The sequence below is a fragment of the Nomascus leucogenys genome, chromosome 21 (assembly GCF_006542625.1).
Source record: "Nomascus leucogenys isolate Asia chromosome 21, Asia_NLE_v1, whole genome shotgun sequence".
NCBI classification, from domain to species: Eukaryota; Metazoa; Chordata; class Mammalia; order Primates; family Hylobatidae; genus Nomascus; species Nomascus leucogenys.
In genome coordinates, this window is record NC_044401.1 from 66,511,045 (window position 1) to 66,538,611 (window position 27,567).

The window sequence follows — 27,567 nt, forward strand, 5'->3', positions numbered from 1 at the left end:
CTTAATACCTAATGTAATGTCTGATACTCTGTGGTGCTCAATAAACATTGCTTGAATAATAACAGAGAGTGGAAAGACCGTGGTTTCAAAACCATTAAGACCTGAGTTCAGATTCTAACTCTTCTATTTATTAGCTCAGTGACTTGGAGCAATTTCCTTTTGTTCTCTGAGCCTTAAATGAAAACAATGACATAAGCTTTGCAGATTGTGCTGAACACTTGAGACCATATGTGAAGGGAAAAAAAAACAGTAGGCATGTAATACAATTGCGGCTGTCAGTTGCATTGTGTCCCCCCACATTCATATGGTGAAGTTCTAACCCCCAGTACCTCAGAGTGTGCGATCTTACTTGCAGATAGAATCTTTACAGATGTAATCAAATTGAAATGAAGTGATTGCTGGAGGGAACCTAAGCCAATATGACTGGTGTCCTTATAAAGAAAGGAAGTCTAGACACAGAGATTTGCATAGAGGGAAAATGATACTAAGAGATATAGGGAGAAGACAGCCATCTACAAGCCAGGAGAGGGGTCTGAAATGGGGCCTTCTTTCATAGCCCTGAGAAAGTACCAACCCTGCCAACACCCTGATCTTGGACTTCCAGCCTCCGGAACTCTGAGACAATAACGCTCAGTGGTTTAAATCACCCAGTTGAAGCCAGTTTGCTATAGCAGCCCTAGCAGACGAATGCACTAGTTCAGTGAAACCGGTTTATTCCTCACACATGACTCTTTGGTCTCATTCTTCTATTGAATTTCTCATTCTTTTATTGAATTTCCCTTCCTTGAACTCACAGCATTTTCTCTTTGCTGTGTCTGTGGGTGTCGTCTAGGAAATGGCCCAGAGTCACCAAATCTTACTCCGGTCCACACTGAATCTTGTGGCCAACAGAACTTAATCACGATCATCATTTTTTTGTGTCCAGGCCATATCTGTTTCAAGCCAATTAAGTGGCCCCAATTTAGGCAAGAAGGTCAATAAATGGAATACAAATCAATGGTTCTTGTGTCTAGAAATAAGTAAAAGGTTTAATATAATTTTATCAAGATATAATTAATAACTCCACTGTGGTATAGTGCTACATTTTCTAAAATTCATGTCTAAGAATTAAAATTAAGAATTAAAGAAGAGTTTCGAATCTCCTGGATGTGGCTAGCTTAATTCAAGAGCCCAGATGATAAACCACTCTCTCATCCATTTTCTTGAGTTCAAATTTCTTTCCTGTGTACTTTTTAGTATAAAGATAAAAATTGTAACCATATCTAGTGCCTTCCTTGGGTAGTAAGAGATGAATCACAGCTTAAAGATTCTGACCCTGCACTAAAATTGCATTTTGTCCACAGCAAATGGACTGAGGATTTAGTAGTCCTGAATTCAGAATCTTTTAGCTGTTCCAACTTGACACAAATGTGCATTTAACTAGCATCCTGGCAAAGAAGCAATTCCCTACTAGGAATTAACTAAATGATGTCTGTTTCCATTATTTGTATTTGCCTCCTTCGGCTAAATGCATTTTCATTTCCCCTTGGGTTTCACTTCTTTCAATATTTCTTGGCTGTGATTGGTTTGATTTCTGACATTTTGGCAGCCTCAGTTCAAGAGATGAATGCAACTAATTTGGTAGATAAAATTCTAATCTTCTCTGTCTTTATTGTCAATTTTTGAAAGGTAATCTAAGATGATGTCTCTATCCTATAATTTATTTTGTCTAGATTTGACTAAAGCCAGGTTTGAGCAGTTGATTACATTCTCTGATCTGATCACCTGAAGGCTAAGACCAACGACACAGGCTCTATTTGAAGAGGGGGAAAAAAAGCATGGCCCTAAAACCTTTTGTGACAAAACATTAGCCCTAAATTTGCCAGTTGAAAAAAAGTGTTGATGAAGTTGCTAATGAGTGAACTTGGCTTTCTTCCTTGAGGTCTGCCTTCCTCTGCTATCCTTGGTCCAGCAGAAAACTCTGTTGGCATATTTATGAAGAACTAAGAAAGATTTTCTTTCAGAGAGAATTCCCTTGGCTCCAAAGAAAACTCCATTCCACAAAGAAAAAACTTGATTTCAGCCTAAACAGGTGCCCGATGCTGGTATCTGGCACTAAGAAATATATTTATTAGGTTACACTTTTAGTTCAGAAGCCGTTGAAAAAGATTTCTACAATTTTAAGTCATCAAAACTGCTTGCATAGCTCTCACTTTTTATTTTAAAATTATGTGTGTGTATATATACATATACATGTATGTGTATGTATATGTGTGTGTGTGTATAATATATACACACACACACACACTCCTTTGGAACTCACTATCCCTTAAATCCTTTAATCTCTTCATCTTGGAAGATTGTTTACACAAATGACTTTGAATGTTTTCACTCAAATTCTGTGTTTTTCTATTTAAGCCAATAATGAGCTTACCCATCCTTCTACATTGCTAAATGGAAAAGCACCCCTGGTGTCTACTGACATGATCACCCCACACTAGGCCAAGGCAACATCACCTCAACTTTCTCGGGTTTAACCTTTAATGTAGTATGCAGCATCCTGAGACCTGCATGCATGATGAATGGAATCTCCAGCCCATCTGAAAACGAGTTTGTGTCAGCAAGAAGATTTAATACCCCCTGTGCACCCTCAAGATAAAAATTCGTCTGGGCTTGTGGGAGCAATTTGTCTAAGAAGAGTAATTTTAGAAATTCTTGCAGTGACTTTAGAGGGGCTGAATTCATAGCAGTTTTCCCCTTGATTTTATTTCAAACACCTGTTCATCATGAACAGGCATAATTCGAAGCCAAGGTAATGGGGACTCACGGATGCACAGAACACGCAGAACTGACTCGTGCCCTTTGTGAGGTTTCTCTCTACAGATCACATGTGAGCCCGTGTGTGCTTGAAGAACATTTGCTAACACTGGTCCTTGCGTTTTCAAAACTAGAGTCTATTATGAGGCACTCTCAGTGTGATAAGTCTAATTGATAAATTATGGAAACAAAAATAGAAAATTGATAGCTGCGATAAGTTTCCTTAGTGCACAGCTGGTGCAAACATCTTGCTCTCCCATCTGTGTGTCAGCGTCTGTATCCTTTCTCCAACACCACAGGCACTTATTTTCTTCTCTGAAGTAAATCTCTTTGCCAGAAAGTCTGTTTGTTTGTTCTGCTCAACAAATGGCACATGTTCTTAGTATGAGCCCTCTCCCAGTTTTTCACAAGAACGCTTTCAAACATTTTTTCCCCTTTTACTTAGACTCTTGACCATGCACAGAAAACTATGTCTTCTCCACATAAGGCAATACTGTAAGCAAAGTGTGTCTCTGGCCTCCTTGGCATTTCTCTCAAAAGCCAAACACTGCGACATTTAGCCCATGCAGTTTGTCCTACTGCCCTTTGTGAGTCGGCCAGTCTTGGAGACCATGAGCACAGGGCTCTAAATCTGGAGACATGGAGTCTCTTATGTTTGCTAAGTGTGTGATCTCAGAAGAATGACTCCATCTGTCTTGGGGCCAGGTTTCCTCATCTGTCTTTGTTCACAATATCACAACAATGACACTTGTCATATATGAAATATAGGCAGGAGATTAATTTAGGCTAAAGAGAGGCTTTATAACACAAAGGCCATGCTAACAGAGAAATTTGTATTTTCCACACCTAAGTGTCTGAAGAGAACATTGCAGATTAGTGGGTGGCTCTATTCAATGCAATCACTCGGAGATCCTTCATTCCACGATCTTACTCTGCTACCCCCTTGAAATTCATTTTTATCTTCTAGATTCAAACAGGCTGGATTTCCATGGGTTCTAGCTTGCTGAAAGGGGGACAGAACATCAAAGAGACCTGCCCGTAGTCTTATGGCACCAGCCTTGGCACCAAACATATCACTTCCATTCATTTTCCATTAGAATGAACATAGTCACGTGACTACATAACTGCAAGGAAGGCTGGGAAATATAGTTTTGCCCAGGAATATGGAAGACAGGTTAAGCATATAGACACAGTTAAGACACAGTTATTGTATCTCTGTCACCATAGGAGTAGATTCTATCTTAAAATCCCAGAAGATTAAGTGAAATAACATATATTTGACCTTGAAATATAGTCAGTGGTCAATAAACGTAAACACACATTACTACTAGTGGTAGTATTTGACAAACTCAAGTGTTAGAGTGAAAACAGACTACTAGACGATTTAGTATTAGCACGAATACAACCCACATCTGACAGGCTATTAGGGATTTCTGCACCATCCAAAAAGGGATCTGGAATGAGTCTACATCTCAATGCTTACTGATCTGGAACACGTAACTTATCTGCCTAAGCTTCTGATATGCCTCAGTGTCCCTCTTCAATTCTTTGCTAGGCTAAGACGCTTCCCACTCCACCTAGTTCCTGCCAGTTTTTTTTTTTCTTCATGGTATGGATCCAGCTTCCTCTAACCCCAAGCATCTAATTGGGCTCCCCTGCCTATTTGGCCACCATGTATAGATTAGGATGGAGACCAGCAGACTAATTCCTGTGCTCTCTGGTGCTATCATGTCACATGGTTCATCTTATTGTAACTGCTTGCTCACTTGACTGTCTTCTGCCCAAAACAATGAATTAGCTGAGGACTAGGACTGTGTATGCCTTATTTACTACATATTCCCAATGCTCATCAAAGGACCTAGCATATAAGTGCTCAAAAACTATCTGAAAGAATAACAAAACAAAAAAGCAGAAAAATATCCCTAGAAACTCAATATATCAGTTAGCATTCTTAGAGATACTGGCAGCTGAAGTAGACAGTGTAAAGATTAAGGCAGATAGAGAATTTATTTGAAAAGGCTAACACATGGGAAGTCACAGAATTATTGAAATAGGCCAAGTGACCAACATAGCACCCAGATCCACACCAGAACCTTGGTCAGAGGAGAGAACTGGCATCACCACTGATTATGATGACATTTGTGTTGGTGCTCTTTCTGCTCTCAGAACTTGATTGTGAAAGAACAACCAAACCATGCATGGCAGCTTCTGATTGTTTGAGGCTATGTCACATGCCAGGCCCCTAGGAGTGCTCAGCATTTGTGGTGTAATTTTATATCTGCTTTACCCCCAATAAACTCAGAAAGGGTTAATTGGCCAAAAAAAAAAAAGATAATTATTTATTACACTCAACTATACCTCTTGCTATTTTCATGCTCCAATCTAGTCCAAAAAGAGCTGACCTAAGACTCAAGAAACACTCCAAGGTCCTATTTCACTTTGTCTTACTTTCTCAGCTCTACATGCATGAATATTTCTGAAAGATTTCTTGATTTATTTATTATGGTACCAAGCCATACTTCAACTCTCTCTGGACGTAGAGAAGAATTGCTCAAAGATTTATCAAAATCCACTACTTTACAAAGACAAGTGCTTATTCATACGCACAAAATTAAGGAGGAGGCAAAGTCTTGGCATGGTGGTATGTTTCCTCCATGAGAGGACACAAGACATATTTTGTATTTGTATATTTATGCGTTTGTTTATTGCCTTGTCCCTTACAGAATACAGTCTTTATAAGGGCAGGGACAAAGGCATTTGTTTTTGTTTGTTTGTCTTACTGCTGTATCCCCAGAACCTAGAACAATTCATGATATGCTGTCGGCACTCAGTAAATGAATGGTGGATGAATAAACAGATGGGTATCTGTTATAGGAGTGGAGTGGTTAGCACACAGGTGAACATTCTGACCGGATTTGTTTCTCCTTCACAAAGTGTTGGTCTTTACATGTTATCTTTCCATTAAGTCAGATAGGGGATTGTGGGAACCCATGAAGAACTTAAGTCCTGTGCTCTCTACCTCTGACATAGTACCTAAACCCCAAAGTGTGCAGTTCTGAAATTTCCTTCTCTGAACAAAGGCCCCCCGCTCCCACTTCTCTCTCCCAACCTGCAACCCTCCTTTGGCTCTCCAAGGCCTCTAGGTTTTTGCATTCATCATCACCCTTGTCCCTTCTTGACTGCCCTGGCAGTAGTGTACACTCATCATGTCAAAGATGCTCTTACCAGCAGCACTAGGCTGCGTAACGATCTCAAAACCTTATGTTAACCCAGAACCTCAGAATGTGACCTTATTTTGAAATATGGCTTTGCAGTTATGATAGAGTTAAAATGAGGTTATATTGGATTAGGGTGGGCCCTAAATCCAATGACCCATGTTCTTATAAGGAGAGAGAGAGATCCAGAGCCAAACATAGACATACAGCGAAGAACACCATGTGAAAACAGAGAGAGACTGGAGTTACGCTGCCATAAACTGAGGAATGCTAAAGCTCTCCAGCAACTACCGGAAGCTTGAAAAAGTCAAGAAGTGATCCTCCCCTAGTATCTTCAAAGGGAGCATGGGCCTTTTGACAAACTGATTTCAGACTTCTGGTCCCAAAAATGTGAAAGAATGAATTTCTGTTGAAGCCACCCCATTTGCGGCACTTTGTTAAGGCAGCCCCTAGGAACGTAATATGCTAGCCCTGGAGTCTTCACCACTCTGCCCTCCAGCCACTGTCATGATTCCCATCCCCAGCCCTGAATCCTTCCTGTTTCTACTGCTGCTTCCCTTTAGCTGAGGAGCCTGCTGGTAAAGCCACACATAGGCATATTTTGTTTTTGTGTAAATACAAAATCCCTCCCTCCCACATTCCTGCCCCCATTTCCCTCCACCTACCCCAGCATCTTATTCCAGCAAAATACCCACCTCCCACAATCCTGCTTCATCTAGAATGCCTCTCTCTCACTGGCCCATTTGTAAGCTTGCTTACCCTGAAAAAAGACCTCCCTATGTCCCTCTGATCTCTACAGGACTGCCTTTCTTCTCTCTCCCTTTTGCCAGGCTTCTTAAAAGAATAAACATATACCAGGTGCGGTGGCTTACGCCTTAATCCGAGCACTTTGGGAGGCTGAGGCGGGAAGATCATGAGGTCAGGAGTTCGAGACTAGCCTGGCCAATATGGTGAAACCCCATCTCTACTAAAAATACAAAAATTAGCCAGGCATGGTGGTGCATGCCTGTAGTCCCAGCTACTCCAGAGGCTGAGGCAAGAGAATCGCTTGAACCCAGGAGGCGGAGTTTGCAGCAAAGTTTGCACCACTGCACTCCAGCCTGGGTGAGAGAGCAAGACTCCATCTCAAAAAAAAGTGCCATCTACCTCATCCTTTAAAACATCAAAACAGCCCCATAAATGTTCTTTACCATCCTTGACAGCTCTGTGGTCTTGGGCACTACTGAACCCTCTCTTCTTCCTAAAATCTCTCTCATACACCCAATTCTGAGACTGTTTTGTCCTGCTCTCTTCCCACCTTGACAACTTCTTTTCAAATTATTTTTCCTCCCTCCCATATCTCTTAATAAAGGCATTCCCTTAAGTTTGGCCTTTTACCTTATGTTTTTTATTGTTTTCCTTGACGATCATACCTATTTTCATGAATTTCTCTGTCCTTTCTACTTAATTTATCACATACTTTGGAAAGATCTCAACACATGTTTGAATAAATAAATGAATGAAACCCAAAATCTTGATCTTTCAGATCCACATTTCTAAATGTGTACAGAAATAGGTTTTGTTATGTGTTTCTAATGCCTAGTTGTGTTCTTTACATGCTAAATGAATGAGAATAAATGAATAGCTATTAAAGAAAGGTTCAATAAATCCAGATTTCTCCATCTGTACCCACAAGCCAGCTCTTCCTTTTGACTTTTTTCCCCAGCTATGAGTGTTTCACCAATACCAAGGGTTTGCAATCTTGGGATCATTTTTCATTTTCTCTCATTCTCTTATACTTTATCTGTTTCATAATCTTTTAAATTCCATATCTTTAAAATATTTCAAATATCTCTTCTTTTCACAATCCCAATGCTTATGCTCTAGTTTAGCATTCATTTCTCTAGTGTTTTCCATGTTCGTTTTCCTCCATCTTAAATATCATAATTATAACTCGATGTATTTGTCTGGTTTTTATTGCTTATAATAGAACACCCAAAACTGGGTAATTTATAAAGAAAAAATTATTTATTACAGTTGTGGAAGCTAAGAAGGCCAAGGTCAAGGGGCTGCATCTGGTGAGGTCCTTCTTGCTGGTAGAGAGCCTCTGCAGAGTCCCAAGGCAGTACAGAGCATCACATGGCAAGGGTGCTGAGTGTTCTACCTCAGGTCTCTCTTCCTCTTCTTATAAACCCACTGTTCCACTCCCATGATGATCTATTAATCCATTAATCATGAATGGAATAATTCATTCATCAGGGCAGAGCCCTCACGATCCAATTCTGGGACTCCATGTTAAAGACCCCACCTATCAGTACTGTTACTTTGGGGATTAAGTTTCAACATGAGCTTTGGAAAGAAAATTCAAATCATAGCACCAAAATTCTCATATCTTATCCTTTTCTATCCAGCCTGATTGTCAAGAATATCAGTTATGGTGTAAGCTGGACTCAGACAGAATCTCATCTCTGCCACTTACTAGCTGTGTGATCTTGGGCAAGTAACATAATCTCTCTGAGCCTCAGCTCCTCTTTTATAAAATAGGGGAAATAACAGTCCTTATTTCACAAGTACAGGGCTTGTTACCTGGCATATAGACAGTGTTCAGTAAATAGGGGGTTCATGAGGGTGAAGGTGGTGGCTGTGGTGGTGGCAGCAACAGTAGCCAGAGATCTGGTCTCCATCCTCCCTTGTTTATGCAGTAATCTTTCATGAGCTCCTGAAAAACTTGCAAGTAGTGACCAACCAACCATTCATTCACAGGTAGCCTTGCAGATCCTGTGAAGAAGAACACAAATGTCAGGAGTCGACCAGCTAAAACCAATTGCTAAAATCAGTATCAGAGAATTTTTATAGGAATTCTAAGAGAAATTTTGTATTAAAAAGGTCAGCCCAGTGCCTGGCCTAAATTAAACAGTCAAGGAATGAAATTATTCTTGGAGACATTTTAGAGGGGTTTGAATTGTAATACTAAAATGAGGATGTATACCAGCTGAGGAGACTGTAGCAGACGTGAAAAGATTTGTGTCTCCTTGCCCTCTTGAATTTAGTCATGTCCAAGTAATTTGCTTTGGTCCATGAAATGCTAGCTAAGGTGACCTTTACTAATTCCAAATAGAAACATTTAAATATTAACACTCTGTTCTCCAAACTTCCCCTGCCAGGCAGAAACTCTCTCTTCACCTTCAATGGAACATTTAGTGTGAGTAAAAAATAATTCTTTGTTTTTCTAAGCCACTGCAGTTTGGGGGGTGTTTATTACTGCAGCATAACCCAGCCTATCCTGACTGTTAGGGTTGATAACCAGTGTCAGGGAGAAATCCTATGGCCTCAGAAAGCCACTTAAATGTTCTTCTCACCCTTGATCTATTCTTATTAATAAAGTGGGCTACACAGTTTTCAAAGTTGAATTAGTTAATAAGATCCTTGGGGCTTTGTCTTTAATGAGAAATAACACTGACATGGGAAATGGAACTTGCTAGAAAACCAGACACTGCAGGAAGCTCATCTCTGCTCTTCAGCTTTTATAACTATTCCACTGCTACTCCAGAGTTTCCTTTTGGCTTATGTCTCCTGCTCCCCACTTCATGTCCACCCATTCTGCCACAGCTCCTCAAGTTACATTAGATGAATATTATCCTAACAACTCCATATTTCCTTCCTTCCCATATGCATACTCACTTCTGCCTCTACCTGGAAGGCCTTAAAAAAATAATCATTCCTTTATCTGCATGTCTAAATCTTACCAATCATTCAAGGTCCATCCTAAGTCCTCTCTCTCTAGAAGACTTCTTGCCCTTCCCAGCAGGGAGTTATAATCCCTTTGTGATATCCATATGGCATTGTATGTATATTTTCTTTGACTTACTATTTTTAAATCTTGTATTATTTTTTATCAACTTATATATGTTAAATGCCTTAATGGATTGAAGCTGTTCAAAGGCTTGATCCATGACTTACATACCTTATCCTGGGCAATTTAATAGATTTCTTTGGCCTTAGGATGTCCTCATAGATAATTGTAATGAATGATGATAAATGGAGTATTGATATTTAGCTGTATGACAAGACTTGGCAATATATAACACAAGAAATAAATTGTACTAAATTTTTTTAATGTCACAATTTGTAGAAAACCTAACCACTCATCATTACCTCTTCTGAATTCTGACTCAGTTTTGAAATTGGCCCAGAAACTTTGAGTGATCATCTTTATTAGTGATGAAACTGAATTGGAAAAGGTAATTTGGATTGAAGGCCAAAATGGGGCTTCCTACAACAGGACTCTGGAACCGATTGTGTCCAACCAGTCGCAGACACAGCAGCTAGAGGTGTGCAGGCCTCCCTGGCAGACTGGAACAGGAGGGCCTGGTCCTGGTGAGATTATGACATAATGGCCAGAGTTACAGGGAGAGAATGCAACACTTGCTGCAGGCGTAAGAGAGAACCAGGCTCTAGGCAAGCCATGAGCAATGACCTTCATCCAGACTCACCAATGAAATAAGAAAGGAATAAGGTTTGGAGAGAAGTATTTCCTGCTTGAGAGGATCAGGAAGAAACTCAGGAAGCAAAAGAGCAGGGTTCTCTAGCAGAAGACATGCTCATAAGGTTAGGTCATTAAGAACTAAACTACATCACTTAATCACAAGACATAAGAATACAGAAGGAAGGACACACAATTTTTCAAATTTCCTGTGGGTTTGATGTCAGATTTTTAAGACATAATACATATGCTAAGAAAAATAGGCTTTAGATTATGTTTGGAGAATCGTATATGCTTGCATTCTCCAAAGTAAATTATTTAAAAATATCGATTTTGTACTGTTTAGTTACTCACATACAAGTTTTGCACTTTAATTAAAGGATTATATTGTTAGAGGTCAGAAGATAATACGTCAAAATGAAGGCCTCAGAAGCAAAAGATTCTCTCCAACCTTTCCCTGTCTTCCTGTCTTTCAGTCCGGTTCTCCCTCAAGGCTAGCCATAGAAACTAGAATCCCTCTTCCCCAAGGTGGTCATAGACTCCAGAACCCCTTTTTCCCAAAGTCAGCCGTAAAACCTAACATATTACTCTAACTTTTGTGTTTTCCTTTCTGTGTAAAAACTGGCCATAAAGAAATTATCTGGCCTATCTTGTTTGATTATAGGTCATAAGACCTTCCACCCCATACCCAGAAGGATGACATGTTGCATAGAGAGGCCAAGAAGAATCTAGACAGACAGACCATGCTGGGATCCCCACTCAACCTGTTAGCACTAAATCATGTTTTTTTATCCAGTCATATTTCTACACAGCTGCTCCAACTTTGTTGATTCTAAGCATAAAAATAGACAGTTTCCCCTGCATGTTTTGGTCTTCATTCTGAAGGCTCCTATGCCCTGTAAAAGTATGATTGAATAAATTTGTATGCCTTTTCTCCTATTAGTCTACCTTTTGTCAGTGATTTTCAGTGAATTTTCAGGGGGCAAAGGGGGAATGTTTCCTTGGCTTCTACGATATTAACTGGGCTGTATTATGTTGACCAAAAGTCTTAAGAGAAACAGCAGCTTTGAATAGGCACCGCTGTCTACTGACTGCCCAATTGGGCCCAGGAAGACCATGGTGGCATGTATACACAAATGAGGTCACATGTTCATACTTGAAATCTGCAACATTTTCATTTCTGACACTATAATCTTCCCACCTGCAAACATCCCATGTTTTTCCGGAAAAATGTCAACTCTAGAGATGTGGTAATTCAGCAAGTAGCTGGCTTCTCTGGTGAAAAACTACATTAGCTCTCAATAAAATACATTCCATTAAAACTTAGCAGCAGGACAAAAGTGTGTTACTGCTTTTATTGTCTGAATTGTGTCTCCTGTGTGGGTTTGTAATGCAATATTACATGTTAGGGCATTTACAAAGAGTTTTCAAATCATTAAAAGGCTATTGTCAATAGAATGACGGAAAAAGAATGAGAAAGTATCCCCTCCCCCTCCACAATCCTCAGCCCTCCCCAAATACCAGCACCTGGAACAAACCATGCTGTGCCTTCATAAAAAGCTGTTGGAAGCCTGAAAAAAAACAGGCAAGATAGAATTAAGAAAAATGGACATATCCCACTGACCCTGAGTATAGAAGAGAAATGCAGAGAATGTATGATTTATTAGCAGAGTAGAAAAATATTTTATTTAAGAACCACATCTTCACAGCTCTGTCTGAAAGGTTTCACTCAAACTGCAAAAAAATAAGCCTAAAGATTCAAAGCTCAGGATACTCAAGGATCTATCATGTTGTGTGTAAAAGAATCATAAAATCATCAGCAAAAAGAAGGACACAGTAGGAGTCCCAACTTGTAAAGCATTAAGCTCCTAGGCGTGTGTCATACTTCATCCTAAGGGATAAAAAGAGGAGTTTCAAGTGAATTCCCCAGCTTTGTTTATGGCGTGGCTCTTTCTGACAATAAGGTTTATCTTTCAAAAAATCAAAGTCAAGATTTGGCTTGGTTTTGCTTGGCATTCATCTTCAGCAACAAATGAAATACATTTGCATTTTAGGTCCTCAAAAGAAAAGATTTCAGAGAACCCATTGCCAATTGTTATCAAAGAATGAAAGAGATAGGAAAGAAAACAAACAAAAAACGCTATATCTTGGCCATTAACATAGTGAGTCCTTGAATGACAATTCATGAGTAACCAGGACAAGGGCTATGTCTAAGAAGTATACACAGCTGCCCAAAAAACTGAGAACCTGATCTTCATCTATGTTAAATGGTCTGTCTGTGTTTGCTCACTTCGTCTGCACAACAATCCTGTAAGTTGGTGCTGACAGAGAGCTAAAACCGTCTTGCTCAAGGTCACACTATTTGTAGAAGGCAGAGCAGGAGTTTGATTCCCATCTCTGACTCTAAAGATATGCTTTAAAAGAGGGTTTCTCGACCTCATCAGTATTGTCATTTGGGCAGAATATTCCGCTGTTGTGAAGGACACTACAATGTAGGGCATCCTTGGCTTCTATCCACTAGATGCTATAGCACCTCTCACTCAGTTGTGACAACAAGAAATGTCTCCGGACACTGCCAGATGACCTCTGGGGGACAAAACTGCCTCCAGTTGAGAACCCTGCTCTAAACTAGTTTCACTCAAAAACGTAGACTATGCACTAGTTAACAGACTGTGAACATAAACAGCGTGTGCCAGCATATGCAAATCAACTATGTCACTAAGCATACTGTTTACTTCGAATGACATTTTTTTTTTCAATAGCAAGACTTTTTTAGTAAGGAAGAAATGTTTGGATTTTCATTTTGGAGCAAGCTCTTTATCTCATCAAACACCAGCTCTATGGAAAGTGCTGCTATAAATTATCGTGGTATATTGCCTCCCTGAAATGGTAATATTCAATAAGGATTTGATAAATTACTTTTAAAGTTATTTTCCCCCTTAAGCCTGTATTAGATAGTCTTTATTCTGGCAATACACTTCTCATCAATGATCAAAAATTATTGTAAAGCTGAGTTTAATAAATGGCTCTTAGGTTTCATCTGAGTGTTTGATTGTATTGCTCTCTCCCTGACCTTCAGGTTACTAGATGACATTCCTGATTGGAAAAGCTCAGTGCCCAGCTAGACAGCTTGCCCCACATTAGGCTATTATAAGGTCTGACAACTTGGTCCAGAATAGTCATTGCAATCTACAAGTAACTGGAGGCTGTGTGGTTCCCGTCCTCTCCCACTCCCCTTAGGGACACTGCAGTTGGGGAAGATGGGAACTACAGAGTCTCCAGTTACCTGTAGATTGCAATAACTATACTAGCTCTTTTCCCAATAAGAATTCTATTGTCTTATCCTCCTTTACCATCTCAGCAACTAATACTCATAAATAGCAACATCTTCTGAGAGTTAAAGTACTAACAGCAGCAGCAGCAACACTATTTAAGAATAACTGAATGCTTCATTATGTACTAAGCATTAAGATCTGCATATACATTAGCTCAGATAGTTTTCATAATAACCATATGAAGTAAGCACTATTATAATATCCATTTTACAGATAAGGAGACTGAGATCAGAAAAATCCAGTGCCATGACAGAGGTATTTTGGCTGGAATCAGCCCAGATAGAACTCTGAAATTTGTTCATTTTTTTCTTGAACTTTTTGTTACATAGAATTTCAAACATAGAAGAAATAATAGACAGAAGAATATAATAAACTTCATAAATAAGTCACCAGTTACAACAATTAGCAACTCATGGACAGTCTTGCTTTAATCCAAAACCAAATCTGCTTTCTTTCCCTTTTTACTGGGAAGCAAATCCCACACAGCATCATCCACAAATATTTCAGTTTGTATATCTAAAAGATAAGGACTATTTTTAATAAACATAAGTTTCAAGCCATTATCAGATGTAAAATATCATTGATAATATCTTAATATTATTAAATATCATCAATTGTATCACAAATGTTATGAACGTTTCTTTTTCTAGTTTATGGTTGTTTAGTTTGCATCGGAATCTAAGTAAAATCAATTCATTGCAACCAGTTGATCTATGACTTCAGTCTCTTTTAATCCCTCCTTTCATTTGCAATTTGTTTGTCATAAAAGTTGGGTTGTTGGACAGGTAAGGTGGCTCACGCCTGTAATCCCAGCACTTTGGGAGGCTGAGGCAGGCAGATGACCTGATGTCAGGAGTTCAAGACCAGCCTGGCCAACATGGTAAAACCCTATCTCTACTAAAAATACAAAAATTAGCCAGGTGTGGTCGTGTGCGCCTGTAGTCCCAGCTACTTGAAAGCTGCTGCAGGATAATCGCTTGAACCCAAGAGACAGAGGCTGCAGTAAGCCAAGATCACACCACTGCACTCCAGGCTGAACAACAGAGCAAGACTCTGTCTCAAAAAAAAAAAAAGTTGGAATGTTAATCCTATAGAGCAAGCATCTGTGTCGTATATTGTTTATTTTTTCAAACTTTTAAAAATATAAATACATACATAAATACATAAAATAGATCAATAATATTTAAAACCATCTTTTAAACCATTTTTAGCTTGAGGGTGTACAAAAACAGTCAAGGGACAGTTTAACCAGTATAGTAGAATATTCCATAGTCTGAATTTTGAGGATTGCAACCTCATGTTGTCATTAACATATGTATTAGTCCATTTTCACACTGCTATAAAGATACTACCTGAAACTGGGTAATTTATAAACAAAAGAGGTTGAATTGACTCATAGCTTCATATGGCTGGAGAGGCCTCAGGAAACTTCTAATCATGGCAGAAGGTGAAGGGGAAGCAAGGCACATCTTACATGGCAGCAGGAGAGAGAATGCAGGGCAAACTGCCACTTTTAAAACATCAGATCTTTTAAGAACTCCCTCGCTGTCATAAAAACAGCATGGGGAAAACTGCTGCCATGATCCAATTACCTCCCACCAGATCCTTCCCTCAACACTTGGGGATTACAGTTCAAGATGAGAATTGGGTGGGGACACAGAGTCAATATCAACTGTATCAACGTGTTTCTCTATTTTTTGTATTTTCTATAAATTGTGGCTGGATCTAAAGCTTGATGAGATTCAGGATCAATCCTATTGACAAGCTACATCATAGGTGGTATATTCTTCCACCAAGAAGGACATAATGTCTGGCTTTTATTCTTCCGAAATTTCATTTTTAACATTAATGTTCTGTGTAAGTACTTGACTTCAAAGAACTTCAAAGTATCTTATGGGCACATAAAATACATACATATATATGTGTGTGTGATATATATATATATATATGTGTGTGTGTATATATATATATCTCAAATAAGTGGTTTCCTTATTCTTACAGTGTTTTTTGAGTGACTTCTCTGCTAGGCGTTGAATTAGGTGTGTGGTATATCGAGATGAAAAAGCCAGAGGCTCCACCATCAAGGAGTTGTCTTGTGGTGAGTGTTTCATGAGGCCATATAGCACAGCCAGTCAAATAATGAACCTGGCTTGTAGTGAACCAGGGAAGCTGCACCCAGCAAGAAGGAAATAGAATGATAAACATTCATAGGAAATAGAGATCAGGTTCTCTTGCTCTGGGACAAGGATGCTTTGTAGAATTATGATGTCAGTTGGACTAAAGACAATGGGAAAGACATAGAGAGATGAGGTCAATCATCTCTGTAGATTCCAATGAAGAGGAATCCTATGAGCTGCAGTACCAGTGCAGAGGGGCATAAGATGTGTGCATGGCCAGGAAGATGAGCAGCTGGGTGAAGCAGTGGGGCTGTTTGAGGGTTATCATGGGCAGACCTATCATTTTAGGCCATCCCATTTATAAAATCTCCAGAATCAGACAATCCTTTGGTAACCATCTAGTTGAGTAACAACAGCAACAAAAACAATGATATCAAGAAAATTTTTATTATTTTATTGAGTCTTCATAGCAATATCATTGGGTAAGCATTATTAGTCTCCATTTTACAGCTGAGAGAAAGGAGTTCCAAAATTCTTCATTCTCCCTCTACTCAAGTTTACCCAAGTTGTAAATGCCAAGACAAGGATCTGAACTCAGGTCTGTGCTACGATTCATTTATATGGGCACAGATTTCACCTGAAAGAATACCATGTTGACCCAATCTCTCATGAAGGATCTCTCATATTGGGGGTTGTTCAGGATTCCACATCCCAGGAGGGGCTACCACATTCCTTCTTCAGATACTTATTTCTGCCCCTAATCATTTACACGACTTTAAAAAAAAAATGTTTTTTCAAGAGAAGAACAATATGGTAAAATAGCAAGCTTGAGAAAAGAGGAGTAAAGCAAATGAATTGTCATTCTGGTCAATACAGTTGCTCTGATATAAAATCTGTCTCTAGGCACCAAGAAAAAGAAGGAAATAGAAATAAGAAGTAGAGAAGAAACTCATATTTATTGAGACTGTCTGTGCCTGGCACTGTCCTGGCACTAATTATTTAACATAATTCATATAATGTCAAAACATCTCTGTGAGGTAGCTGAGAGATGATAGTTTTTTTAACTTTTAAGTCCAGGGTACATGTGCAGGCTTATTATTTAGGTAAGCTTGTGTCACAGCAGTTTGTTGTACAGGTTATTTTATCACCCACCCAGGCATTAAGCCTAGTACCCGTTAGTTATTTTTCCTGATGCTCTCCCTCCTCCCATCTTCCACCCTCTGATAGGACCTGGTGTGTGCTGTTCCCCTCTATACGTCCATGTGTTTTCAGAGAGATAATAGATTTTTTAAAGACAAAGTTCCCACATGTAGACCAAAAGAAATTTCTCACGTAGGAGGATATTGAGTTATATAAGAGCCAATGCTACAGTATCAGCAAAAACTTTGAAAATAGCACACACAGGGACACCGCTACCAGTTAATACCCAAATTCCCAGCCTTGGCCACCTTTGCCTGTTAATACCCACATATTGGCACTCATGTGAATGAAATGATCCTGCTGTGCAGTTTTAGTCTGTCCAAGATTTATATGGGTTCAGACTGAGGTGAGTAGTAAAAACTAGCAAGAGCCAAGAAAACTGGTAAGCAGAAATAATAAGCAGAACAACAATAATTATAATACATGCAGACAAGCAGGTAGTCATCTGAAAAATAGAGTGGAGAATGGAGAGTAAAATAAGGAAAAAATGCAAAATGCAAACCTGTATAACTTGAACTCCAAAGGCAGATTGGTAAGGCCAACTTCTCCACAGCAGACAGCCTCAAGAGAATGGATTTTGCTGGTTCAAAGTTGGATTCTGAAAGACAGTTTTCCCCACAGATATTTTTCCTCAGTCCAGTCAGTTTAGCTTCAGTAGCATCTGGTGGTAGGAGAACCATGGGGTATCCTGTAGAGACAGAGGGGATGATTTGATTATTCTCGTAAGAATATTCATGCACAAGAATGACATGGCTAGATGTTAAAGTTGCGGGGGGAGGCCAGGCGTGGTGGCTTACACCTGTAATCCCAGCACTTTGGGAGGCCGAGGCCGGCAGATCACGAGGTCAGGAGATAGAGACCACCCTGGCTAATACAGTGAAACCCCGTCTCTGCTAAAAATACAAAAAATTAGCCAGGCGTGGTGGCACACGCCTGTCGTCCCAGCAACTTTGGAGGCTGAGGCAGGAGAATCGTGTGAGCCTGGGAGGCAGAGGTTGCAGCAAGCCAAGATTGCGCCACTGCATTCCAGCCTCGGCAACAGAGCGAGACTCCGTCTCAAAAAGAAAAAAAAAAAAAAAAGTTAAGCAGTGGGAGGGAAATGTCCATTAAAATATCTTGTTCAAAGTGTCCCAAATTAAAGTATTTCCCAAACAAGCTGAAAATAACATTTGCTAAATGAAATTAAATATTTGTATTGAATTTGGCCATTCCTTAAATGCTACTAAACTCAACATTTCCTGTGGTCAGACCATGCAGATCTCCTCTTATGATGAACGGTAATTGCCGAATGATTATGGGTAAATATTCCCCTGTCATTTCTTTTGAGAGGGAACCTACTAGGTTAATGTGAACTGTGCTAAAAATATTGATTCCAGAAATGAGTATGAAATGTTGTGATTTCCAATTGTTCTAAGAAATTGGTCTTTGAAATCCTAAATTATGAAAGGATAAAGTGGCTCCAATTTAATCTGTGAAACAGGACTCTATTTAGACTCCATGGTCAAGTTCCTAGGAAAAAACTTTAGACAGGAATAACGGTTGGCATGTAATATTGTTGACTGGTGCCCTCCAGTGGCAAAACTTGATGGAGTATTCAATCCAGTAAAATTCAAAGTGTCTTCTATTTCAATTCTCAAGCCTTTTGAACATATGATCCTAAACTTTTTAAAAGCCCAATAGTTGGTAATAAAACCACAAAGGCTTTAGATTGTACTTGGTTTTACATTGTATGGTCATAAAATGCTAGAGAAAAAGGTTGTTTGCCTTTAAAGTAAGGCTGGAAAAAGACGGAGAGCCACAGGAGATTAAAATGACTTGGCAGGAAGATATTGGGCAGGCATTTTAGAATCTTCAGGCTGTATCCTCACCCTTTCCCTGTTGTATGAAACTCCTTTATGGTATTTCCTGTTTAGCTGGAAGGAATGGCATATCCCCAAATGCGCAGGTCCTGGGCATTGAGGAAATGCCAGTTATCCTGCCTGTTAATATGAATGTGCCCTGAGGATACTGATGTTTTTCACATGACAAATGTCTAGCTTTGGATGTCCTAGTCATACTGTGGGTCATTTATTTTCTTTCTTATTTTAAAGTCTTTTCTTTGGGAGGCCAAGGCAGGTGGATCACTTGAGGCTAGGAGTTCACGACCAGCCTGGGTAACATGGTGGCCCAGCTATTCAGGAGGCTGAAGCAGGAGAATGGCCTGTACCCAGGAGGTGGAGGTTGCAATGAGCTGAGATCGCGCCACTGCACACCAGCCTGGGCAACAGAGTGACACGCTGCCTCAAATAATAATAGTAACAATAATAAAGTCTTATCTTGACCTCCTCAGGATGCCGTGTCCCTGGGCCCTCTCTGTTTCCTTTCTGATCTCCTACATTGCTTTTCCCTGCCTCCCACCAGGGTCTTCCTTTTAGCATCCATCCATGTCCTCAATTCCCTTTGGATCTGAAGGGGAAGACAAGCCTGTCAGCCATCAAGAGAGGACCAGACTCCCTCTAAATTCTTGAGGATCTTGATATATTAAAATATAAAGAAATGCCAAGTTATATTTAGTGGTATATTTTGTTTCTGAAATTGGAGTCTGTTTTCCTGTTAATAATTTTGACACAAATGCAATATAATTGTCTTATTTGTAAGATGATTACAGAGAGTATTTTTAAAAATCTAGCTCTAAGTGTACTAAGAGAAGGGTGCTCCAGAACTAGGTCACAGATATGAAAGTATATGATGACATCATTCTCCTTCAATCCTGTCAATACATCTCTCTGACAGTAAGTATGAATTGGTAGAGAAAATATGATACCATCAAAATGCGATTGCGGCTGGGCACAGTGGCTCACACCTGTACTCCCAGCACGTTGGGAGGTGCAGTGGGCAGATCACTTGATCTCAGGAGTTTGAGACCAGCCTGGGCAACATGGCAAAACCCCATCTCTACCAAAAATACAAAAAATTAGCTGGCATGGTGGCGCATATCTGTGGTCCCAGCTACTCAGGAGGCTAAGGTGGGAGGATCACTTGACCTGGGAAGGCAGAGGTTGCAGTGAGCCAAGATCATGCCACTGCACTCCAGCCTGGGCAACAGAGTAAGACTCCATCTCAAAGAAAAAAAAAAATGTAATCGCCTACTGGGTTCATCTTCCTGCCCACTGCATGGACAAATTGATTAACTGAGACTGCAAGCATTGCGGTAAAGAGTTTAATTGACACGAGGCTGGCCACATGGACATAGTTACCACTCAAATCAGTCTCCCGGAAGGCTTAGAGATTAGGGTTTTTGCAAGCATAATGTGGTAGGCAGGGGGCTAGGGAATGGGGAATGTTGATTGGTTGGGATGAAATCACAGGGATGTGGAAAATGTTCCCTGTGCACTGAGTCAGCCTGTGTGGGGATCACAGGACCAGTTGAGTCATGAGTTGCCAGTCTTGGTGAAGTCAGCTGCTTGTCAGAAATGCAAAAGTCTGAAAAGAAATCTCAAAAGGCAAATCATGGGTTCTACAATAATGATGTAACCTACAGGAGAAATTAGGGAAGTCACAAATCTCATGACTTCCAAACAGTAGCTCATTATCACTTAACTATACCAACATCTTAACAGAACTCAGGTCCCTCTCATAATTCTAACCTTGTGGATTTTCATTGGTTTTACAAAGGCAGTTTAGTTTGGGGAAGAGCTATTATCATTCTTACTTTAAGGATAAACTATAAACTAAATTCCTCCCAAAGTTAGCTTGGCATATGCCCAGGAATGACTAAAGGACAGATTAAAGTTTAGAAACAAGATGCAGTCAACTATGTCAGATTTCTCTTACTGTCATAATTCTGCAAAGGCGCTTTCAAAAAGTCTAACATTGTATATCAATAGTCTAAGCCCTTCCTGAATGTGAACTGTGGCCCAAAGGGTGGCTCAACCTGCTCTGGGAGAGTGAGTAAGAAGTAGGTATATCTATGCGACTAAACAAGGAAGCCAGTTTGGGCACAGAAATGTGTCGGTATTGAGGAAAGTATTTCAATTAGGACAGATAGTTAGAAGTCTCTTAGTAATATCCAACCAGAGAACCCACAGTTAATTCAGATTCAAAGTGCACAAATTTTAACTGCACAAAAAGAATGTGAGTCTCCTCACCCCTGCATCACAGATTTGGGGAGAGCGTGTATCATTACAGTGAAAATAGTCACCTGGGACTGGAGCTAATGGTTAAGGACCTTTGTTTTTAGATGCTCACATCCACTAGAGATAGTTCATATTCTAATGATTTTATCAACTCTTCCTAATATTTTATAGCATCTAGAGGAAATAGGAAAAGCTAATTATAGCTTACCTTCATTATCCTTGTCATCGTAGTTAAACTACTCCAGTCTGTGTCTGCAGATTGACATGGGCAGTTAGGCAGACTTTTGAGTGTGAATCAGAACAACTGTTTTAGGAAATAACGCTCCTATTCTCTGTACCATTTATCTCCGTTACTTCTCAGTGCCCTCTGAGAAAGGATGGGGGTCATTCTCACTCAGCCTAGCTCACACAGCTGCCTAGAAGATGTGAGTTTCTTGACTCCCAATCTCATTATCTTTCCATTTTGCCAACTTGACAGTTCAATAATAATGACCCTCCCATTGCTAAAATGTTACACATAATCCCTCTCCATTGCTGTAATATTTTAACTAGAATCTACCCCTTCATGGATTTTCTTGCTAAGTAATGCTTGAAGAGAAATATTCAAAATCAGTACTCCAACACTAAGGAATCAAGACAGAAAAGCAATGGTACGGTTCAGAAAGACCAAAGTTTGGGGAGGTCATTATGGTAATTTATTTCATTTTGAAAGAATACAGGCAAATGCTCATATTTAGGGTTTGAACCAATTGGCGATATGCATATAGTGGCATAATTTAACATCTCTTTCTATTCAGTCAGTGATTCTTAGCCTGTTTTGGATCATAGATACCTTTGAGGAGTTATAGAAAGCCATAGACCCTTTCCTCCCCACTTCACCCCTGACCCAAATCACATAGGCACTAAAGGTTGTATTCAGTTCCAGGGGATTCACTGAGCTAGTTTTAGAATGCTTATGCTAGATACATGGCTCCAGACTGGACAATGTTTCCCTTGGGGGACATTTAGAATGTCTGAAATATTTTTGGTCTTCACAACTGGGAAGGCACTACTCACATCAAGTAGACAGGTGTCAAGGACATCTGCTAAATAGCCTATCATGAGTTGTGCTGCCCCCACAACCAAATACATTTTTGTTCAAAGTCCCTAAAGTGCCAAGGTTGAAAACACCTGCTACGGACCTGCACTGTCCAATACAGTAGCCAGGAGCTACACAGAGCTCTTGAAATTGTGGCTAAACTGAATTGAGATATACTAGAAGTACAAAATACACACCAGATTTCAAAAACTTCATACATAGCTGTAAGATATTGCGTTAATGATGTTTTGTATTGACTACATGTTGAAATAATATTTCAAATTTACTTGGCTAAATAAAATGTATTAACATAAAGTTCATCTGTTTCTTTATACTTTTTGTAATGCGGCTACCAGAAAATTTAAAATTACATATTTGTCCATAGCTGTGGGTCACATTACATTTCATTGGATAGACATGCTCTTAATGCTTTATAAAACTGAACTATTGAAAACTAATTAAGATTCTGATTCTAAAGCAAGGCTCAGCAAACTAAAGCTAAAACTCGTCCACTAGCTGTTTTTGTAGGTAAAGTTTTACTGGAACAAAGTCACACACTTTGTTTGCCTATTGTTAATGGCTGCTCTCACAACAGCAGAGCTGAGTAGTTGTGACAAATACTGTATGGCCAGAAAACTCTAAAATATTTATGATCTCGCTTTTTACAGAAAACGTTTGCCAATCCCAGATCCAAGGTCATGTCCTCTACAGGGGCGGGATAAAAACTTTGCCATCCTGACAGCAGTAATATTTTCATATTTAAAGTAAGCAAATTTGGGACATTTGAAGAAGAGCTGCCTGAAAGGATGGAAGGCAGGTGTAACAGAACACACTAATTGGCTATGCTGTCCTCATATGATTGTATTTTATGTTGCTATTCAACTGGAATATGGCTCTCTATGACAGAATAGAAAAGATAATATCTCCTGTTAGAAATGGGTCATTGAGGCCAGGCACAGTGGCTCACGCCTGTAATCCCAGCACTCTGGAAGGCTGGAAGGCCGAGGTGGGAAGATCATCAGAGATCAGAAGTTCGAGACCAGCCTGGCCAACATGGTGAAAACCCATCTTTACTAAAAATTAACAAATTAGCTGGGAATGGTAGTCCCAGCTACTCGGGAGGCTGAGGCAGTAGAATCGCTTGAACTCGGGAGACAGAGGTTGCAGTGAGCCAAGATCACGCCACTGCACTCCAGCTTGGGTGACAGAGCAAAACTCCATCTCAAAAAAAAAAAAAAAAAAAAAAAAGGAAAGAAAGAAATGAGTCATTGATTCAGCCAGCAAGTATTTATTGGGCACCTAACATCTGCTAGGCACTGTTCTTGGAGTTGGAAATACAACAGTGAACAGAAATAAAGTCCCAGCACTCCTGGGGCTTATAGTCTACTGTGACAGAACTCCTGTCTGAGATAGGTGAAATATCGAGAATGTCAAGTATATCAAGAAGAATACTCGAGTATGTCAAGTGGTGATAAGTGCAAAGAAACACAGAACGAGTTAATAGAATAAAGAGCCTTGGGGTGGAGGTGATACAGTTTGATTCGGAATGCTGTGGTCATGGAAGGCTTCTCTGAGTAAGCACATTGCAGGGTGTGGAAAACACAACTGTAAGCCTTCCCTGAGGACAATCTGATACTACGTGTCTAAATCTTAAGTGTGACCCAGTAATTCTACCTAGTTACTTAACACAAGCAATTATGGGAACTAGTGTTCCAGAATGTTTCCTGGAGCATTTTCACCATAATAAAAAAAAAAAGGAAACTACTTAAGTATTCAACTAAATTTATTAATATAAACAATGTACATGGCATAGTAAGCTTTTTAAGAAAAAATATTATATTAATACTTATATAATTCCAGTTTCATAAAAATATAAAAATATTGTGTTTGCAGAGAAAAAATTCTTAAAGTCTTAACCCAAATGTTAGGATCCCTAAAAGATCAAATTTTAGGTGTCTCTTACATGCATCGGTATATCTCTCTGTAGCATCATCTTTTAAAAATAACTCATAAACAAATAGTTATAAAAAAAAGAAAGGAGACAAGGCCTGGTGGCTCACGCCTGTAATCCCAACATTTTGGGAGGCCAAGGAGGGCAGATGGCTTGAGCTCAAAAGTTTGAGACCAGCCTGGGCGACATGGCAAAACCCCATCTCTAGAAAAAATACATAAATTAGCTGAGAGTGATGGTGCATGCCAGTAGTTCCAGCTACTTGGGAGGCAGAAGTGGGAGGATCACCTAAGCCCTGGAAGTCAAGGCTGCAGTAAGCCTAGACCACACCAATGTACTCCAGCCTGGGTGACAGAACAAGACTGTTGAAACTGCCTTTGCAAAATTATGACTGAGACAGTGAAAGAGATCTAACTGACTCCACCTTGCTTCTAACCTCCAAGCTGTCTATTCACTCCTGGGCATAGGCTGAGCTAACTTTTGGGAGAAACTTAGTTTGTAGTTTATAGTTTAAACAAAGACAGTAACAGCCCTTTCCCAAAGCATATCTCCTTCTTGCCTGGGGACTAGACTAACGTTATCCACAGGATTAGAAATTATGGTTTAGGAGTGATGCAGCTGGAGGCTGCAAGACTCTGATCCTCCCTAAACTGCTCCTAAGATCAGTGCTTGAGATATTTTGCAGATCCTGTACTTGATGGATCAGCTGGTACCACCCAGATTGGTAAACTGGCTCATCTGATCTTGTGGCCCCCACCCAGGAACTGACTCAGCGCAAGAAGACAGCTTCTACTCTATGATTTCACCCCTGACCAATCAGCACTCCTGGCTCACTGGCTTCCCACTACCGACCAAGTTGTCCTTAAAAACTCTGCCCCCGAGTGCTCCGGAGACTGATTTGAGTAACAATAAAACTCCGGGCTCCCACACAGCCGGCTCTGCATGAATTACTTTCTCTATTGCAATGCCCCTGTCCTGATCAATCAGTTCTGTCCAGGCAGTCGGCAAGGTAAACCCCTTGGGTGGTTACACTGTCAGAAGGAAGGAAGGAAGGAAGGAAGGAAGGAAGGAAGGAAGGAAAGAAAGAAAGAAAGAAAGAAAGAAAGAAAGAAAGAAAGAAAGAAAGAAAGAAAGAAAGGATGGAAGGAAGGGAGAAAGAAGACTGAATTTGTCAAATATGCATATGAAAAAAATTCCCTTTAATGTTAATCCTAAGTATGATAATCTTCCATTGAACCATCAGGAGCTAACAATGAGTAAGAGAATTAACTTAATGAACACAATGAATTGTCTTTTTAAGCAAATCTAGTAGATTCTAGGACACTGTTCTCTTATATTATCTACCAGAGAATTAAGGTCAATCCAATTAATTCCTTATCACACAGCCATGTTAAAAGGCCCAGGATATCAATGAACCAATGGGAAACTCCAGAGAAAGCAGACAACACCCACCAATTGCAACTGGCAGTTATAGATACTACAATAACCAAGACAACTCAAAGCTTCTAGAGCTTCTCAAAGTTCAGTCACGGGACCTCTACAGGAGCATCATTTGATAATGGTGATGGTTAGGGAGAGGGAGGAGAAGATGTGTGTTTAAAATGTGGAGTCGGCCAGGCGCGGTGGCTCACATCTGTAATCCCAGCACTCTGGGAGGCCAAGGCAGGCGGATCACCTGAGGTCGGGAGTTCGAGACCAGCCTGACCAATATGGAGAAACCTCGTCTCTACTAAAAATACAAAATTAGCCAGGCTTGGTGGCACATGCCTGTAATCCCAGCTACTCTGGAGGCTGAGGAAGGACAATCACTTGATTTAGGGAGTTGGAGGTTGCAGTGAGCTTAGATCACACCATTGCTCTCCAGCCTGGGCAACAAGAGCAAAACTCCATCTTAAAAAAAAAAAAAAAGTGGAGTCTTGGGTCCTACCCACAACATTACCCAGGTGCGGTCCATATTTTGCATGTTTCAAAGGTTCCTTGACTAATTCTTATGCAGACAAATCTCTTGAAGCTTACAGCTGCTTACACTGGGCAGAGAAAAAGGAAAACCTCTTCTGACTATCTAGAGAGATGTTATTTCTGATCAGAGTCCTTGAGAAAAGAAAAGATAAATTGGGACTTGCCTAATTATCAGTTAATTATTGAAGGAAGGCCTCTTGCTTATGTATGTATAAGTCTCAGTTCTCCCTACAGGGCCATTGTAAGCAAGAGTCCTTTGGCCTACTTTTGAATATTGCTGGTACATTTTGTCTGAGAACTGACGCCAACCTAATTTCCTGCCCTTGGTGAAATAATTCTGGGACCAGGCATATTTTCTCATGTGTATATTAAACAATATTGAGAACAGGCAAAAATAAATAGCTGCCTGTTTCTGGAAGGAAATACTTATTCCTGGAAGCTAGGACTGCCTACAAATTAAAACAGCTTACTTATCAAGATGCATGACTTGCTCATTAAGACTTATTCAAAGCCAGGTGCTGTGGCTTACACCTGTAGTCCCAGCTACTTGGGAGGCTGAGGCAGGAGGATCAATTCAGCCTGAGAGTTTGAGGCCAGCCTGGGCAACAAAGTGAAACCCTCTCTCTTAAATAAATAAGTAAATTTTAAAAAAAGACTCAATATAAAACCTTCTTCTTTCTGAGTCCTCCAGTGAAAGCTAATATGTCATAAAATATGCCCAATCCCAACCATTCTCTACCTTGCAAGACTCAACTTAAAAGCATTCAAACCCTCCATCTCTTCCCAGTCTTTCCTGTTTTAAAACACTACGAAGACTCTGCCATGTTGGGGGTTTCCCTTATGGCAACAGGCCTACTACACATGGTTTGGCTTTTGGCTTAATCAGCAGCCTATTCTGATGGCCCTTGAGACTTTGAAGGTCCAGATGTTATCATTTCAGTTGATGTAGGTTGGCATACTTCAGTCTCCCTGAGGTGCCCACTGTATATAATTCTTTTTTTTTTTTTTTTTTTGAGACAGAGTTTCACTCTCGTTGCCCAGGCTGGAGTGCAATGGTGCGATCCCAGCTCACCACAACCTCCACCTCCTGGGTTCTAGTGATTCTCCTGCCTCAGCCTCCCGAGTACCTGGGATTACAGTCATGCACCACCATGCCGGGCTAATTTTTTGTATTTTTAGTAGACACAGGGTTTCTCCATGTTGGTCAGGCTGGTCTCGAGCTCCCAACCTCAGGTGATCCGCCCACCTCAGCCTCCCAAAGTGCTGAGATTACAGACGTGAGCCACCATGCTCGGCTATAATTCTTAAAATTCGGTTTTCAACCTTCACTGTGTCCCTT

The 27,567-nt window shown here is 40.1% G+C and overlaps 1 long non-coding RNA gene across 1 annotated transcript in view; it reads right to left on the minus strand.

Moving 5' to 3' along the window:
- Positions 1–7,952: 7,952 nt before the first annotated feature.
- The window catches only part of LOC115832127, a 70,819-nt gene continuing 51,204 nt past the window's right edge, over positions 7,953–27,567 (minus strand). The window contains exons 3-4 of the long non-coding RNA XR_004027567.1: positions 17,628–17,813; positions 7,953–8,768 (exon numbers count right to left, since the gene is read on the minus strand). This is a non-coding gene — a long non-coding RNA (uncharacterized LOC115832127). The remainder of the gene's footprint in view (positions 8,769–17,627; positions 17,814–27,567) is intronic.